Source organism: Silene latifolia, chromosome X (genome assembly GCF_048544455.1).
Source record: "Silene latifolia isolate original U9 population chromosome X, ASM4854445v1, whole genome shotgun sequence".
NCBI classification, from domain to species: Eukaryota; Viridiplantae; Streptophyta; class Magnoliopsida; order Caryophyllales; family Caryophyllaceae; genus Silene; species Silene latifolia.
The window spans coordinates 54,738,953-54,746,975 of NC_133537.1; positions in this window are offsets into that span (position 1 = coordinate 54,738,953).

An 8,023-nucleotide genomic window follows, 5' to 3' on the forward strand; every position below is an offset into this window, starting at 1 on the left:
TTAAATAAGATTTATTTTAGTAATTGAAATATTTTATTACTAAAATTGTTTATTGTTTGTGAAACAATTGAGATAAGAATGAATGGTTAATTATAATTATAATATGTTGTGAATTATAATTATATGACCCATTTTATTTATGTGATCAAGAATCACTAGTCAATTTGTTGTATGTGATTTAATTAATTTATAAAATGATATTTATTTGATAAATATGCATTAAATTAATTAATAACATGTAATATACTACATGTGACATATTGTGTGACAAATGACAAATCGACAAAATAAATTGGTAGTCCATTTTATGTGAAGTAGACCGAAATATGGAGGGAGTTGTGATGGATTGTGGTTGTTTTTTTTTATAAAATAAAATAGGTGTAATCATACCTATCACATCATAGCCTTACACCTACATATTGATAAGTGTAAAAGGAAAAACAAAGATGCCTTCCTTGGCCTTATGCTAGCCGGCCATACTACTCTTATACGAGTAGTTTTGGTTCTTTCATTTTCTCTTACACTCTTCCATTCATATTACATGCATTTTTGCACAACTCTCCCACTTCTCTCTAAAAACAAGTTTTTTAGAAAACAAGAAGTTGTTCATCAATTCTAATCACAATATTAGATTACTAGTGTAGTAATAGTGATAATTTTAGAATTTATTTTAAGGTACAATAATACACTAATCTAGTTAATTAGTATATTATTTTAAGGGATTTGCCTTGGGTGCAATCAAAGGAGAATCTCTATATTGGGATTTTTGGAGCATCATCCACCATATTAAGCTCAAGAACAAATAAGGAAGGTGACCTTATTTGTGCCCTTATTTCGATCCAAATAACAATGTAAGGGACATTGTTTTTCCTTATTAATCTCTTATTTTGTTATGCATGCACTAGATCTAAAGAACAAACATTAAAAAGTTAATTAGTTCACTATTAGAAGAGTCTAATAAGAGGTATATGATCCTTACAGGTGGCAGTGTTGCTGTGGTGGTTGGGGTGGACGTTGGTGGTGGGTCAGGTGGTGGTCGTGTTGGACGTTGGTGGTGGGTTATTGCCTATATATAAAATGACTCGCATTAAAGTTTTGACTCGCAAGCATTAAAGTTTCGACTCGCAAGCATTATAGTTTCGCTCGTATACCATTAAAGTTTCACTCGTAGAGCATTAAAATTGCAATCGTAGAGCATTAAAGTTGCAATGATAGAGCATTAAAGTTGTAATCGTAGACCATTAAAGTTACAACGCTATATGGACTAAAGTTATGCTTATATGGACTAAAGTTACGCTCTGATATGGACTAATTATACAAGTCAAGGACTTAAATTACATAAATTCAAATTAGTATAAAGTTACAATCCTAAAAAAAAAAAGTTTCAAAAATTATGACTAAAGTTACATTCATAAAATTACAATATTTACATAAAATTTATAAATCAATAAAATTAATTAAAATCAAATTTTTATACTAGAAATTGTCTAAAAAAAGTTAAAGGTTTCAATTTTTAGCATTAAAGTTTTACTCGTAAAAGATTAAAGTTATATTTATAAATTAATAAAATTAAATAAATTCAAATATTTATATTAGAAATTGGCTAAAAAATTAAAGTTTCAATTTTTAGCATTAAAGTTTCACTCGTAAAACATTATAGTTAAATTTATAAATCATTAAAATTAAATAAATTCATATTTTTATATTATAAATTGTCTAAAAAAATTAATGTTTTAATTTTTAGCATTAAAGTTTCACTCGTAAAACACTAAAATTATACTCAAAAATCAATTTTATATATTTAAAATAAAATTTTATAACATAAATTTAAATTTTTATTTATAAAATGACCTTAAATATTAAAGTTATAATGGTAAAGAATTAAAGTTACACTAATAAATTAAAGTTATATTTATAAAACACTAAAGTTTTCATCTTAAAATTTTAAAATCTCAACCATCAATCTTAGAAGATCAATGGTTAGGATTAGGACTTAGTGGACTCACCACTTTAGGTGGTGTTGGACCATATAGTTATATGATTTGTTTTGATAATGACAAGTGTGTTTTATAATGTATATACTCTTTGCGCGTAATCGTTTGTTAGTCTTTGTTAGATTTAATAAAGGTTACAATAACAGCAAGCAATGTTATAGCATCCATGGCTATAACTTTGAAGATTTGTGAAGCATCATTGAAGTAAAATGTTATATCTGCTTGAGCTATAATATTGAATATTCCTAAAGCATCATTTTGACTACTTCATTCACAAGTATGATGATCACTCAAGCAAAAGCTATGATCAAGTCTATAAGAAGCTCAAGAAGAAGATCTTATGATCAAGATGAAGAGATGATCCTACTACTGAAGATCTCCACGAAGATTAGGTAGTATAGGACATTATCTAATGACGGTATCTTTGGAAGTAATATTGGGAAGGTAAAATTATAGCTATTTCACCTATAACTTTACTTACCAAGCTTAATGTTATAGTCATTTGTTCTATAACTTTAGGTTGCATTTTGAAGGCACGATTTTAAGGTTTTAAAATCAATTTCCGAAAGCTCAAATTTTTTATATATTTTCGAAAATATGTGTATGTATAATTGAGGCAAGACACGGGTTCAATTAGGTTGGATAATTTACATGTATCCTATTGGTTAGTAAAACGACTTATGAGTCGTCATGCTACCTAGGGTTTGCTAAATTGTCCAAACATAAACCCTAAATCCACACTCCTTATTTCGACTAGGGTTTTCGAGTGAGATGGGCTTATGAGCCATTTCTCATATCGAGTATACTCCTTGCACAAGTAATAGACTAGGTTAAATCTAGAATAGATTGTCATAAGATATTTTTATCTTAAACAATTATTTAGATTTATCCTATTTACTTAATTGAAATATTTTGTGGATTAAATTAAGGAAAGATAAGATTTGTTTCTTATGAAACAAATCATCATATCTCACGGCACTATTAGGGTTTCGAATAAACCCTAGTTGTCTCCTCTACTATATATACACATATGCTCCATTAGTTCAAATTAACTTTTCGCGATATTAAAATTCCTTTGCAAACAAATTGAGTCAAATTTTTAATAAAGTATTTTATTTGTTTTTGCAATTCAAAAATCTTTAGGAAAATTCGTGCTTCAATTTGCTTATTATTCCGTAAGATTACGTTATTAGATAATAGTACTTAAACATTGTTTCTTACTTGTTCATTCGTGTGAACACTTAGAAGAACAATCGAGTGTTTTCTTGTTAACGTAAGATAGATATAACCGAGTATTTAACGATACTCATTTGAGGTACAATTAGAGTTAGTTGTACAAGTGGGTTAGTAATTTTGTAATCCGTAGAAAGGTACTAAAATTATTAATCGAGAATAGTGGACGTAGGTTTCGACTTGTGAAACTGAACCACTTCAAAAATCCTTGTGTCTCTTCTTCTTTCGTTTGTTTCGTTTCTTTTGCTTACAATCATTAGTTGGTTAGTTAAAGTTTAATCAATAAACTTTAAATAATCAATTACATACGCACAATCGAAAAAGCTGGACGATTATTAAGAATGGACCAAACAAAAGTTTGGTCGGATCTTCAGAAGGCACTACCTTTGAGAAAAAGGAAGAAGACTATGTGGAGGCTGATTACAAGAAGGCTGAGAAAAACTCGAAAGCGAAAGCCTGTTGCAAAACGGCATGACATTGAACGAATTCGACCATTTTTCTTCTTGTACCTCGACCAGGAAATATGGGATAGTCTTGAATTAGCTTATGAGGGAACGACAATTGTTAAGAAATATCATATTGACTTGCTGATTCAAAAATATGAGCTCTTTACAATGGAGCCAAACGAATCTCTTGATAGCATGTCTGCACGATTTTCTAGCATTATAAATGAATTGAAAAATCTTGCTAGGAAGTTTGATTCTGAAGACATTGCTAGAAAAGTCCTTAGGAGTTTGACCAAAAAGTGGCGCCCTAAGGTAACGGCAATGGAGGAATCAAGAGATCTTACTTCCTTGTCGTATCAGGAACTTATTGGAGCTCTCATGGCTCATGAGATTGTTCTAGATAACGATGATACTGAGCCAAGTAAAAATAAGAGCATGGCTCTTCAAGCATCAGAAAGGGAAAAGGTTGAATCTAACATTGAGGACGAGACGGTTCTGTTTGCCAAACGTGTCAAAAAGAAAATATTTAGAAATAAGCAAACAAAGCCTTCCTATAATAATAAATCCTTCAACAAGAAAGCAACTGAGTCAAAAACGTCTTTCATTAATAGAGGATGCTTCAAGTGTGGAGAGTCTGGTCATATAATCAAGGTCTGTCCCACATGGGAGAAAATTAAGGACAAGACAAAACGTGAAAAGACCAAAAATGAATTTAAACAAGTCATGTTAGACTCGTGTTTGGGAGACCTCTACACAGAAGATGACGAAGGGTCTGAAGATGAATAAGTTGCCAATCTATGCCTTAGCAACGTCAGTCTTGACTTGATTTCGGACAATGATGATGACATCAGTTCAAAGCCAGAGTAGTGTCTTTTAGGTGAATCTGACTCAGACAATGAAGAAGAAGAGGTAAGTTATCTTGAACTTAAAAAACAAGTTAAAAAGTTATCTAAGAATGCGTTAAGAGAATATTTCGAGCATTCTCTTGATAAGTGTCACGAATAAGATCTGGAATTAAAAGAGTTGAAAGAACAAATTCTTGATATTGCTGAAGAGAATCAAATTCTTAAGGCTAAGGCTAAGAAGCTTAAATATAAAGTTATAGCTAATATAGCCACAACTTCAGATACGACAAATGCTGAGAAAAAGGTTCTTGAGTCTAAAGTTATAGCTAATGAAGCTATAACCTCAGAATTAAAACTCAACATTAAGCATCTTCAAGCCAAAATTATAGCTAATAAAGCTATAACTTTAGAGTTGTGGAAAGTCAGAGAGCTTCTTAAATGTGAAGCTACAACTAGAGAAGTTGTTATTTCAGATCAAAAGAAGGAAATTGATTCTTTAAATCAGCAGTTGAAGGAATCTAAAACTCTACTATCCAATACTAGGAAATTACATTTGGAGATGGTACAAGTTCTTAATAAAAGATTCCAGGACTTTCGTGACAACTATAAAGAGAATAATTCCTCTAAAGATGTTGAACTGGATCATTCCAAATTTTTAAAAGAAATTCAATCTTTAAAGGATTTGCTCTTACATGCTAGAAAGGTTCATGATAAGTGGGAAGGAAGCACGAAAGTCCTAAATTTTCTAACCGAGCAATCAGATAACAACATGAAAATGGGTTTAGGACATGAGTGCTATGGTCGTCGAGACCAAATTCAAATCAACTACTTCCGAACGTGATTTCAGGAAGAGAAAATATGTTAATTTACCTGAATACCTGATTTGCAATTATTGTAGTCATACGGGACATATTCAAGACAAATGTGTTAAACGCATGCAAGATTTACGCAAAGGCATTCAATTTGTTAAAGAGTCTAACACAGTAGTAGAAGAAGACAATGTTCCCATAGATGAATCTAACTTGAATGAAGAAAGAAACAATAATTTCCGTTGGTTCTATGATATCAGCTTTGATTACAAGAAATAGAGCAATGAACCTAGACAACCACAAAAGCCTAAAGAGTCTCATAAGACTAAGGCTCCCCCTAAGCAATCTAAAAAGCAACCAAGTGAAACACCTAGAGCTTATCTTAAGACTAGGACATCTCCAATTCAAATCCAATCGCCTGTCAAATGAAAAATAATTAGACAAATATGGGTTAAAAAAGATCTAATTTTTAGGGTGACTAACATTAAAGGACCCAACCTTGCTTGGTTACCTAAAAATTTTATCTAATCATTTTGCAGATCGTGGTGAAAGAAAATAATCTATGGTACCTTGATAGTGGCTGTTCAAGGTACATGACTGGAGATATAAATCTATTTCTTTCACTTGAGCCCTTTGATGGAGGTAAGGTTACCTTTGGAGATAACAAGAAAGGTAAGTTTGTTGGTGTAAGAAAGGTTGGTATTTCCACTTCTCATGCTATTAGTGATGTTTATCTTGTTAGAGGACTCAAATATAATCTACTTAGTATCTCTCAATTATGTGACAAGGGAAATAAAGTTATTTTTCATTCAGATACTTGTCGTATAATAATTGAAGGAACAAGTAGCGTTATTCTTGAAGGTCATCGTAAAAGGAATGTCTACATGATTGATTTAAATGCAATTCTTACTAACTCGTTTACATGCATGAAAGCTACTTTAGATGATCCGTGTTTGTGGCATAAGAGGTTTGCCCACATTAGCTCAACCATACTTAATAAATTAAAGAAATGGGATTTGGTTGAAGGGTTGCCATCAATAAAATTCGATCAAGAAACGCTATGTGACTCGTGTGCTCGATGCAATCATGTGAGATCGTCTTTCAAACAAAAGAAAGTAGTAAGCACCAAAGAACCACTGGAACTAGTACATATGGATTTGTGTGGCCCAATAAAGGTAAGAAGCAGAGGTGGATCCATGTATGTTTTTGTTCTAGTTGATGAGTACTCAAGGTATGTTTGGCCTCTCTTTCTAAATTCAAAAGATGAAACTTTCGATGAATTTGTAGTTCTAATGAAGCTTCCCCAAAACAAGTATAAATCAAAGTTAGTTTCTATCCGTACAGATCACGGCACCGAATTTGATAATCACGCCTTTATAGAATATTGTAGGGAAAACGGTGTGGGACATAACTTTTCTGCACCACGAACTCCACAACAAAACGGTGTTATTGAACGTATGAATAGAACACTAGAGGATATGGCACGCACTATGTTATTGTGTAGTGGTCTACCTCGCAACTTTTGGGCTGTAGCTATTAGTACTGCTTGTTATGTTCATAATCGAGCTTTGATTAGACCTATCATTAAGAAGACTCTATATGAGCTTCTAAGAGGACGAAAACCTAATATATCTCATCTTCGTTGCTTCGGGAGCAAATGCTACGTCCATAACAATGGCAAAAACCGTTTAAGCAAATTTGATCCTAGAAGTGACGAAGCTGTTTTCGTTGGATACTCTAATAATGTAATACCCCGTATTTTATTATCGATTGGGCGAGTTTTATTATTTAATGGTAGCGTAAAGGTAATGGTAAAAGCGTAAAAATAATTGTTTAATTTATATCGCGAGATGAGTCGGGTTTATAATTGAGTGGCATTTTTGGGTCGAGGGGTCATAGCCCATTTACCCACTTATTACCCATTTACCCACCTACCATTTTACCTCACCAAACCCTAAAATCAAACCCTAATACACCTTTAAAACCCTATTCCCCTCCCTACCGTCATTTTGACATCACAAACATCAACCCCTTTTTCCTTGCACGATCAAGCCTTCTACACGGCCAAAGAGAGCACGCCGGTGAGTGTGGAGGGAGTAGGGTCTGCCAAGAGTCCAGGGGAGTCGTTGCTAGGGGTCGAGGGTGGTTGTATTGGTCGGAAAAGCTCGGGTCGACGCCGTCACTGGTAAGGTTCCCTGTTTTCATTTCGTCACACCTTTGTTTTTGTATTGAGTTATGCGTCTTTTAGGGGCATTTGTTGTGGTGGTCGTGGGGTTGTGGGATATGTTGTTGGTGTGGAGTCGAGTCGGGTGGTGGTGGTTATAGTGGTGGTCGTTGCTGGTGGTGGTTGCAGTGGTGGTGTTTAGGTGTCGGGGTTGGTTGGGGGTTTTTGGTTGCGTTTGGACATAGGGAAAAGGGGTGGCATCACCGTGGACTCGGGGGAGGTCGAATCGGTGGTGCCACGTGTGTCAGAGTCGCCGTGCGACGGTGGTGTCAATGGTGGTGGTTGGTAAGGTGGCAGGGGAGTGTCGTGGTGGTAGGCGAGTTGGGAAAGGGGGTCATTGGTGGCATTTGTGGCGCGAGGAACGCAGCGGGGGTTTTGGTGGTAGTGGCTCGACCGCCGGCGTGGGTCGACCACGTTGGTGGTGGTGGGAGGTGACCAGGCCAGACCGGTGTCGAGGCCTGGTGGTCGGCGG